Here is an 11,937-nt window from a genome sequence, read left to right as displayed (position 1 = left end):
ATGACTGGATGACCTTGGCTTCTTCTTTTATAATCTCCCCACCCTGCCAGGTGATGGCCAGCTTCTCTCCTGTCAAGTCTCCTGTCAAATCTGGGAAATGGGAAGGATACTGCAGCGGGACTGCAGCGAAATAGAGGAAATAGGTTTGGAAAACTCTTCAGGTCAGAAAGGGGAGAAGAAGGAATCTCCTAGGCCTGCATGGGGAGTGCTGGGTGGGTGGGGGAATGGGGACACTCAGGAGGCAGTGCTGTGGGAGGTTCAGCATGACAGGACAAGACACTAGTAATAGAATGATGATACAAGTCTAGGAAGAACCAGGCAATGAGGTGAACTTTTCTAAGAGCGCTCAGGATCTCCTCTGCCAAAGCCTCCTTGGAGGGATCAGGTGTGCCCTGCTGAGTTTTCAGGGCTTTTTTTGTTCTCTGTACCTCTGGAGCCCAGCCAGGCACTGGAGTTGGTGCACCCTCCCTCCCAATTTGGTGCTTTGGAGCAGATTTCAGGCAGAGAAACTCCAACCTGTCCTGTAGCAGGGTGACAGGGAAAATAGAAGTAGGGGAAGATTTCCATCACCTCGAGGCCTGTTCTCACCCAGCTCTCAGGATTAGCAGAAAACAGCCTTGGCTGGGTGAGCTTCTTCACTGCCTCCTCTCCCCCCTCCCCCATTCTCTATAGCACCTTCCCCTCCATTTCTGCTTCCACTTCTCAGAGTCTGCTCCTGGGTTGCTTACTCTTTCATGGCCTCAGGAGCTCCCTCCCTGCCCAGGAAAGACCCTCAGCACCCTCTCCCCATTGAAGGCAGCAGGACTACAAGCCCCTAGCCTGTGAGGTGGGTTCCCCACCCCCCAAAAAAACAACAACAACAAAAAACAGGATCACATGAGAACAAGAATGAGGCTCCTTGGGGGCCCAAACACTGTATATGTCTTTGGCACTCTCAGTTCAGGGGGAGGGAGACTGGGTCATGGCTGATAGGGAAACTGGAAATCTTCAGAAATTTACTTCCTGAAGCCTCTTAGTCCACCACCATGTCCCCATCCTGAAGTTAACAACCACTATATTTACAGGAGACTTCACCTAGCTTTCAGTGTATGAAGCAAGGATCTATTGTTTCTGCCCTCCTCCCAGCCCCCTACCTAAGCTTCTGGCTTCAGTACTACTAGTCTAATAGTTTCCTCTCAGCCCAGAATGCCTTTCCTCCCACTATCATCAGCCTCTTTGTGCTGTATTCATTCTTCCCACGTAGTTCAGATGACATCTCCACTCTGAAGTCTTATGGGATTCTCCACCCCAACCTGTGTTGACTGTTACATTCTCAGTACTCAGTTTGCAGAAACTATAAAGGGGGGGATTCTGTAAATGCCAAGAGTGGGAAGAATATTAACACCTGTGCAACATGCTGCCTGCTTCAATATTTGCTGGTACCACTGATCAACTCTATGACCCTCAGCAGGTGATTTAACTTGACTGCATCTCATTTTCTTCATCTGTTAATTGAGAATGATAATAATAGTACCTGCCTCAAAAGTTGGTGGAGGAGAGCAAGAGGGATAATCACATTAAGTGTGCCTGGTGCTTAGTATGAGCCTAATACAAGTCAGCTTTGGCCATATTCAGATGTATTGTGTTTATTTGGTTGCTCACAGGGTGCACACATGCCTCCTCTACCTTGGAGTCAGAGACCTTGTGTCTTCATATGTCTTTAGCATCATCTGCCGCAAGGTCACTAGATTCTTGCAAAGCTGAGGTGAGAGAGGGTGAGCTAAGGTGTGGAGCTGCAGCAAAGCTCGGCCTTCAATTTAACACCAAGATGTCCCAACAGGTCCCTACTTTCTCTCCATGAGGAGTCTGAATCTTGGCTTCCTCCAGATCTTGGCTTTCTCAGAGGGTTTTCTAACTTCCCTCAGGATGACTTCGGGTACTTGCAGGGATTGTCTGGGGAGGTCTGAAGCCCTTCCTCTTCACCATCTCCCACCCAGCCCCACAAGCTTTAGAGCTTGATTTGAATAATCACCCTCTCAATAAGATGGGAAGGGCTTGGCCACTGACTTATCTGACTTGCCCAGTCAACAGTGTACTTTTTTAAAAACTTTTTAAAAAATTGTATTTATTTTTTAGACAGAGGGGAAAGGAGGGAGAAAGAAACATCCATGTTGGACAGAAACATGGATCCATTGCCTCTTGCAAGCCTTACTCTGGCCCACAAGCCAGGCATGCACCCCGACAGAGAAACAAACCAGTTTGCTTTTCAACCCACTGAGCCACACCAACCAAGGCACTGGTGCACTTTTTTTTTTAAATCAACCAAATCATGGTTACTTTAACCTGCCCTAGGCTACTGGCACAGTTTAGATCTTCACTATCTAAATTCTGGAGAGATATTCTGGTCTTCTTGTGAGCCTTGACTCCTCTCCCCATCTCTGCCACATTCATCATGTACCCTTCTCTTACTCACTGCATTGGCAATCTCAACAAACACACCTTAGTACACATCAAAATCACATGTGTAGGGTACTAAGGATCATTGGAGGTCCCAGGTACAAAAAAAATGTGAAGTACAGTTGCTAATAATTTTAAAAGATGACAAAAGGCAGATCAAATTTCAATAAAAATTCCCAAAACCTGGCCCGCCAGCCAGTGTGGCTCAATTGGTTGTAGCATCATCCTGTAACTAAAAAGTTGCTGATTCAATTTTCAGTCAGGGTACATGCCTAGATTGCAGGTTTGATCACCGATCCAGGCACATAAGATCCCCAGTCAGGGCACATATGGGAGACAACCCATCAATGTTTCTCTGTTGAGCTGATGTTTCTCTACCTCCCTTTTTCGGTCTAAAAAGCAATAAAAATGTCCTTGGGTGAGGATTTTAAAAAATTTCCCAATACAGTGTGAAAGGACAAACCTTCCACCCAACTTTGTTCAAACTTCTACACTGTCTCCATTTCTGATCCAGATCCCATAAGGCAATACCAGCTTCATGAGTGTTGAAACTATAAACTTGGACAGGGCCTAGCACTTGGAATGGTTCCTTGTGTTTGGTTTTAAGGCTTAGCTATTGCCATCTTGAAATTCTTAATACTTTTTGAACAAGAGACTTACATTTTCATTTTGCACTGGACCCTGCAAAATAAGTAGGTGATCTTGCCCATCAGTGATATCCCCAACATCCTTGATCCTGTCCCAGGGTCTCAACAACACTGCCATCCTTCTAACCCTTCTCACCTCCTCTCGTCAAGCCTTGACCAATCTCTCCTTTCCTTACCTCTCAATGCACGAATTGTTCATCTTCCTCTACATGGCCTCTCCCTAACCCCATTCCTGTGTCTCATCCTTTGGCTGAGACAAGTACCCTCTCCCAATGTCAATCACTCCTGGCACCTCACTCTTTACCCAACCCTTATTCACCCCAGAATTGAACCCTTCTATGAGCTCTGTTGCTACCCATCCCCTTATGTCCTCACCAAGCCTCACTCCATCCCTGAGCCTAAACAATGATTCTTATACCATAAGAGCTTCAATTCATCTCTGCAAACTAATTAACCGATTAATCAAGTGTTATGGGCTGAATTGTGCTCCACTTTATTCATGTGTTGAAGTCCTGATCCCCTTACCCTAGAATATTAGAGACAGGGTCTTTATAATAGTAACTAAGGTAAAGCAAGGCCATTTGGGTGGCCCCTACTCCAATATAGCTGATATCCTTATAACAAAATGATATTATGGCACCGACACACAAAGGAAAGATCATGTGAGGACACAGGAGGAAGACAGCCATCTACAAGCCAAGGAGAAAGGCCTCTGAATAAACCAACCATGCTCACACCTTGATCTCAGACTCCTGCAAGATCTCTCCAGAAATGGGAGAAAATAAATGTCTGTTGCTTAAGTCACCTAGTTTTGTAGTACTTTGTATGGCAGCTTGGGCAGAGCATTTACTCAGAGGTACAATGTGCCAGGTATTTTTCTAGGACCCAGGATACCAGAAGCCTACAAAGCAAACAAAAACTCTTATTGTCATGCAGATTAAACAAAGAGACAAAGTCATAAATACAGGATGTTAGGTGATGATCAGTGCTATGAAGAAAATGAAACAGAGAAAGTTATAGGGGTATGGAGTGTTTAAATATGGTGGTAATGGAAGACCCTACTGAGAAGATAGCATTTGAACCAAGGGATAATAATGCTAAAGGGATAGCATCACCCAAAGGAGCTGAGGGGCCATACTGTTCCAGGTTGAGAGATCTAAGTGTGTAAAAGCCCTGGAATCAGAGCCATGCCTAGCACACCCTTGGGTTACCCAGGAAGCTGGTGTGTTGACATGGAAAGAGTTAGAGAGGAAGATGGTGGAAGATATGGCCAGAGAAGCCACAATGGGAGTGGTGAGAGATTCTACAGGGTTTTTGCAGGCCATTGTGAAGACTTTGGCTATTAGAGTGATGTGGAGAGGCATTGAAGGGTCTGAGGTAAGGGGTAACATGATCTGATTTCCATTTTCATATATATGATCAATCTAGTTTCCTTATGAGAGCAATTGAAGAGAGTCAAGGGTAGAAACAGGGAGAGTATTTAGGGACTATTCAAATAATCCAGTCAGAGACAATGGTGCCTTACATGAGGTGATGCAGTGGAGGTGGTGAGAGGTAAGCAGATTCTGGGCTGGTTTTGATGGTAGTCATTACAGTTTGATGACAGGTTGATATTGGGCTATGACAGAAAGAAAGGAGTCAAGGATAGCTCTCAGGATTTTAGTCAGAAGAATGGGAAGGATGTAGGAACATTAGCTGAATTGAGGAAGACAGCGATGAAGGATGGAGTAATTTGGATGAAGAGTCTGGAGTACAAAGTATCATCAGGGCTATAGATATACTTGCAGAATAAGTAGCATCTAATCAGTATTAAAAGTTATGAGAGTGGATGGGATCATCGAGGGAGTGAGTACAGAAAAAGAAAACCAACCCAAGAATCAAGCGCTAGCCTGGAGCCTCCCAGGCTGTGGGATCCTCACCCCAGGCCAGCCCATGGTGAAAATATGTGGCTTCAATCACTCCCTGAGTCTTCCTACTGCAACCCTTGCACTGACCTTCACCTTCTTCCTGGGCTTAACCCCAGACCAGTCCCCAGTGACATCCTTGATTATCATCTGTCCCTTACATTCAACTGAGCTTCATCATTGAGCTTCATGTTCTCCCTAAGTTTTGCACTGTTCAGACACTTACTTCCTCCAAGAAGCTTCCCGATCCCTGACTCTCACTTCTAGACAAATCCCATCTCAACTCCATCCCTGAACCCTTCTAACTCCTCAATCCAGACCCACCTGATCCTAGGTCTATCCCTGAGCCCTACCCCAAACCTACACAAAACCTTGCTCAGACCCTGTTGTATCTCATGCCTCCTCCCTCACCCCCATCCCAGCTCCTACTCTAGTTCCAGTTCTCTACCGCTGTAGTAATTGTCAGTACCTCTGGCTGCCCCTCATTTCATCTTGCATCTTCTGACAATCCCATCCCTGACTATACACCACCTCCCTACACTTCCTGCATCCACATTTCTTATATCATTCCTGGCTAGGAAGCACAAGTTCTAGAGTCAGACTGCCCAGGTTCAAATTCAGCCTTTGTGCTTGCAAACTGTGTGCCTTGGGCAAATGACACTACCTTTCTAGATGTCAGTTTTCTCGATGATAAGAGATCTCACTTTGAAAAGTCCTTGTAAAGACTGAATAAGATAATGCAAGTTAAGGGTTTAGCACAGCACCTGGTTCAGCAGAGTCTCAGTCAAAGCTAGCTACAGATACATACTAGTTTTGGGCAAATGTTCTGGCACAGTGGATACTTCTAGGTTGATTTTATTTCATCCCAAAGGTGATACTCATCCTGGACATCTGCATACCATCACAATGCAGTTTCTACTCTCACCCTCCACCCGCACCTAGGGCTTTTGGATACTCTCAGCAAGCTCTGATGTTCTTTTGACAAACTCTAACAGGGAAAGTGGGATAGGAAGTGAGTTAGCAGGGCTAAGAGTGTCAGAGCAGCTTCTTCCTCCCCAGCTGGTGTTGAACTGCCTCTCAGCAATCAGTTCAGGGGCGGGGATTTTCTGAGCATTCCCTGAGATTCCCTGAGCATTCCTTGGGCAGCCAAGATCTGAGAGTCCAGAGTCCTGGGAGCTTGAGAATAGCTGAAGAACAGCCCGAAATGGGAGTCTGGACCTACTTTAAAGAGGAAGACAGAATTCCCTCAGTGGTTGAAAGGTCCCTGGCATCTCTGCCCTGGCAGTGGAACTTCCTTCCTTTCACTGCAATCATTGTCTCATTTGTCCATTTGCCCTGACTAGGGTCAAAGGAACCTCTAGGCCAGCATTTCTCAAAAACTGTAATGTACAGAAATCATCTGAGTTGCTTTTTAATCATAGCAATTCTCATGTCTTAGTCAATATCTTGTACAGAAATACAATGACTCCAGTGTGCCAATGACTCGATGACATGGATGCAAGACTCTAGATAGACCAAACTTTCAGAAACACTACTCTAATCTGCATGGGAAGAATCTCTCTCTCTCTCTCTCTCTCTCTCTCTCTCTCTCTCTCTCTCTCTCTCATACCCACACACACACACACACACACACACACACACACACACACACACACACACACATCCTAGCAGAGGGCTCCCAGAAGATGGACTGTAAGAGGAAACTGGTTGATCTGAGATTTAGGTCAAGTGAGTAAGCATATGAGGACTTTAGAAACTTTAAGAATCATCAAGAGCATCTCAGGGCCTGGTATAGGGCACCCAAGAGGTCTGAGTAAGGTTACCTGGACCAACAAGGTTCAATCCAGGGCTAGGTGGCCATTAATATAGCCTATCACAACCACACACCCCTTCTATCCAACATACACACATACCCTATTCCAGGAAAAGATGCTTAAGCAAACAAATTCCCAGGGACTTCACCCCCACCCCACACCTCAGTGCATTTCATTTTCCTTACTGCCACATCCTAGACAATGTGGACACCAGAACTACCACCACTACCACTATTCCCCCACCCCTTCCCCCACCCTTCACTCCCTTATGGGCAAGAACAAGGGCATTCCTTTCCTATGTCAGGCCTCTCTGGATACCACATCACACAATTTGCACAATGTTTAAGGGCTCCAAACTCAAATCCAGATACATTCCCTGCCCTTGATTCTTATGATTTGGGTGAGACAGTGACATCCTGCAGGTTTTCAGAAAGAATTGAGCCTCCTAGAGCCACTGCCTTGACTGGAACATTCACAAAGCACCCAAGCTAATACCAGCCACCAGTCCCTGGTCTCTGGAAGTGGATATTTTAAGGAAGAAGTCGCCAGTGAAGAATCTGAGAAGTCAAATGACAACTTTTTTAGCAGTCAGAGTAAATAGAACAGCTTCAAACCACCCAGGAAGTCACCCAGGTCAAGCCATAGTGGCCTCTTTGCTATTTCAGGAACACTGTAAGCATGTTCTCACCTTAGGATTTGTTATACCGATTCACTTTACCTGGAATCCTCTTTGTTGAAAGTGTGTAACAAATGCTTATTGAACACCCACTATGCACAGGTATGTTCAAGAGGCTGAGGGTACAACAGTGAACCAAATTGTAAAAAGGTCTTGCCTTCGTAGACATTACAGTGAGGGAAGACAGATAACACAGTAATAAATCAGCAATATATGGATTATATTTGATCAAATGGAAGGTAATTATCAATTGCATGATCTCACAACTAAGCCATGCTTCTAATTAAGCCATAATACAACACTTTCTTAGTACATACAATTTTTATTCTGTACTTATTGAAAGAGCTCTTTTAGACTTCATAAGACACTGATTTTTATCATGGATCTCTCTAGTGCTTGCATAAAAAGGAAAATATAAGCAAAATAAATTGGTGAAAGTAAACTTCCTTACATTCTTTTTTTGTTTTGTTTTTTTATTTTATTTAGTTATTTTTCAAGTACAGTTTTTTTTGTCTATTTCTCCCATCCCAGCCTCCCCCGCCCCATGCTTCCCACCTCCCTCCCATATCCACCCCCCTTAGTTCTCGTCCCTGCGTCCTTCCTATTTGTTCCTCCAAATCCCTCCCCCTTTTTCCCCTTAACTTCCCTTCCCTCTCCTCTCTGGTCGCTGTCCCCTTGTTCTCTATTTCAGTGTCTTTGTTTTTTTTTTTTCCTGCTTGCTTGTTTGTTTTGTTGTTTAGCTTCCTGTCAAAGGTGAGATCATATGGTATTTGTCTTTCAATACCTGGCCTATTTCACTCAGCATAATGCTTTCCAGTTCCATCCATGTTGTTGCACAGGGTAGTAGCTCCTTCTTTCTCTCTGCAGCATAGAATTCCATTGTGTATATGTACCACAATTTTTGGATCCATTCATTTACTGATGGGCACCTAGGTTGCTTCCAACTCTTGGCTATTGTAAATTGTGCTGCTATGAACATTGTGGTGCATAGGTTCTTTGATATTGATGTTTTAGGATTCTTAGGAAACTTCCTTACATTCTGAGGCTAACTCACCTGAATTACTTTTTGACTGAGACTATTAGATGGACTGCTTTTCCACCCAGGATAGTCCTCTTTGCCATCAGGAGTATTGGGGAGGTGCCCTGCAGGCCCTAAAACAGGCTGATTCTCAGAGACTAGCTCACTTTGGACTCCTGCTTGGGTAATGTAGCTAATCTAACTGATCATGTTTGATTTATCACCTCAGCACCACCTCCCCACTGTGTTCCAACTGCCATTGGTTCCTAGATGGTAAAGGAGTGATTCTCTATTGAGTCAGGGTCTCTAATTCAACACCTACACTCACCTTGCTGGCTTTATGTTGGTCTTTTGCTGTTTTTATTTATGTCATGGTTGGTGCCCAGCTAGCAGTACTTATTATAAGATGACAGGCATCCTTATTTCCCAGACTGAAATGTGAGCAAAACATAAAAATAAAAATGTATTTCTTAAATAAGTCTCTGAAACAGAGGTTATATTAAAGGGATATATCTCAATCAACTGGATCTGAACTTACACTTGCTCTAACAATTCTCATACCCAGGAAAAGTAACTAAAATATGATTGTGCTTGAATAAGACTTTTTTTTCCTGTTTAGGTGTATTGTCAGCTCACAAGTCTCATATTCTGTAAAGGTTTTCTAATTAACATTTTATTTCAACTCATAATAACATGTAGTTCTTAGCATGTTAGATGATGATATGGCCTGTGTAGAAAAAATAGAGCAGAAAGAGGGTATGGAAAGGTGAGGAACTGGGAACCACTCACTAAGAGGTACTACTTGAACAGCATTTAAAGCAGGTAATGGAGATAGCTGTGCAGACAAATGGGGGAAGAGTATTCTAGAAAACAGGAACAACAAGTTAAAAGGCCCTGAAGCAAGAGTGTGTTTCCCATGTTTGAGACATAAGGAGTGCAAGGGAAAAGATCTGCCATGGCATTCCAGTTACTTTGCACATCTCTACACAGGTCAAGGAGAAGGCACAACCACAGCCTGACTCAAGTATTGATGGAATGACCCATGATCCTCCCAGGAGCATCAGAGGGTGAGCAATCTTGTGGGAGGCTGTCATAAGACCCTTTCTCATTTGCCTTTATCTCTCATGCGAAAGTGCCATGAGGCAATTTCTGTACTTCTCTGATTCCAGTTAGGGATGGGACTCTCCACCAAGCCTCCTCCTCACCTTATATACAACTGCTATGCAACTGTTTTGTTGCACTATGGAATTGGTTTATCAGCAACAGAGTACCCCACCACTTGTATTTGCATGTCACCTGACCCTTGTGGAACTAGGGACACAAAGTGGTAACAGGAGCTCAGTGTGAAAGAGTGGTAAAGAGGAGCATAGATGAAGTCACTTCTCCTCCTCTATATTACATCTCACACCCTGGTTTCTCTACTTCACTGTATCTGCCATTTTGTAATGTTTTGGGTTCACCCAGGTTTCCTTGCTGCCACAATCAGATTATCAGCTCCTCTCTGTAGCCTCAGCCCCTTTTTGCCTTTCTAATCTTTTCCCACCACATAGCCTAGAAATTATATTTTTTCAGTTCTGATTATAAAAATTATTTGCTCCCATTGTAGCAATTTTAGAAATAATCACTCACAATCCCACCAGCCAGATAAAGCCATCATTAAAATTTGTATATATTATCCCAGTTTTTCACTACACAAACCCAATTTTACATCATTTAGTTCATACAATATACAGAGTTTTTAATTTCCTTTGTTTTTATCTGATTATAAAAGTCATAACAGTCACATTGTAAAAATATTAAGCCAAAACAGACATATATAAAATGGAAAGTTAAAATCACCATAATCCCACCACCTGGTGAGAATCAGTTCGCTATTTGGATAGATCCCTTTGTATGTTTTCTTATACATACACATTTTTTTCACAAACACAAAGGAATCGCGAACTGCTTTTTTCCCTTCAACAAAAACTGGTGATCTCATGGGTGTTTCTCCTCATTAATAAAATACAGAGCGTGGTTGAACCAACACTCCCTACTATATAGTCTATGTCTTTCCTATTCCCATTCCCCTTTCTTTTTTTTTTTTCCTCTGTAAAGAATGTGGTTATGACCTTGCTTGTACACAAATCTTTGGTACTTGACCATTTTCTCTCCCTTTCATGCTTGCACGGGCCTTCTCCATCCCCCAAATTTTTTAAAAAATTGTTTTCACCATACATTTTTATGCTTTCATTAGTTGACATGTACAATTTTAATCTGTTTGGATTTGAATTTGGTTTAGGATTTAAAACTGCAGATTACCTGCATTTTTCTGTTTAATCTGTTTGAAGAACACATCATTTTTCCACCAGCATGGAAGAAAAGGGGTAGCTTAGGGGATTTGAGTCCCTATCAAATTTCAGTAACCACCTTGAAATTTCTTTGATATGCACAATTAATATTTTCTCAGACTTCAGTAATTCCCTGGCTTCCCTACAGACCAGAGAGCCACCCTAAAAATTTGTCTCTAAGCAGGGATGTCCAACCTTTTGGCATCTCTGGGCCTCAATGGAAAAAGAAGAGTTGTCTTGGGCCACACATTAAATACATTGAGACACATAATCACACAAAAAATCTCATAATGTTTTGAGTAAATTTACGATTTTGTATTGGGCTGCATTCACAGCCATCCTGGGTTGCATGTGGCCCTGTGGGCTACAAGTTAAAGACCCCCACAAGGAACTCTGGAGCTACAGCTATGCCACACTGATGAAAACACCAATCTTACCATGTCTGTTTTTTTAAAGATTTTAAATTTATTTTTAGAAAGGGGAAGAGAGAGAGAAAGAGAGGGAAATAAATGTTAATGTATGGTTGCCTCTTGCACGCCCCCATTGGGGACCTGGCCCACAACCCAGGCATGTGCCCTGACTGGGAATGAAACTGTGACCCTTTGGTTCACAGGCCAGTGCTCAATCTACTGAGCCTCACCAGCCAGGGCTTACCATGTCTTTCTTATATATTGCTGGCTGTGTTTCTGGTTTGGTCCCCTGGTCTAGTCCATCTCCTCCTATGTCAGTCACAACTATTGGGACCAATGCACCTTTAACATACCTGTTAATATATGATGAATCAAACACCCTTGCACCCCTTGCCCCCATATGTGTCTACTTCTTTCTCCCCAAAACTTCATTATTGCTTATTTACTCTTCTATCTAAACTCTACAGATGAGTTTAATAAAGCAACAAAAAATAATGCCATTGTTATTTTGGTGGTAATTGCATTAAATTTATAGATTAAATTTGGAAAAAAACTGTTATATTTACAATGTAAATACTTTCAACGAAGCTCTTGGAATTCTTATTTATTTTTCTAAATCTTGTGTGATGTTCCTCAGTAAGGTTTTCTAGTTTTCTTGTAGGTTCTGCATATTTTGGTGTTTTATGTATAGTTTATATGTAA

The sequence above is a fragment of the Artibeus jamaicensis genome, unplaced genomic scaffold (assembly GCF_021234435.1).
Source record: "Artibeus jamaicensis isolate MK-2021 breed Jamaican fruit bat unplaced genomic scaffold, CSHL_Jam_final contig_554, whole genome shotgun sequence".
Lineage (NCBI taxonomy): Eukaryota > Metazoa > Chordata > Mammalia > Chiroptera > Phyllostomidae > Artibeus > Artibeus jamaicensis.
The sequence above is the reverse complement of the archived record's forward strand: the minus strand, read 5'-3'. Positions refer to the sequence as shown.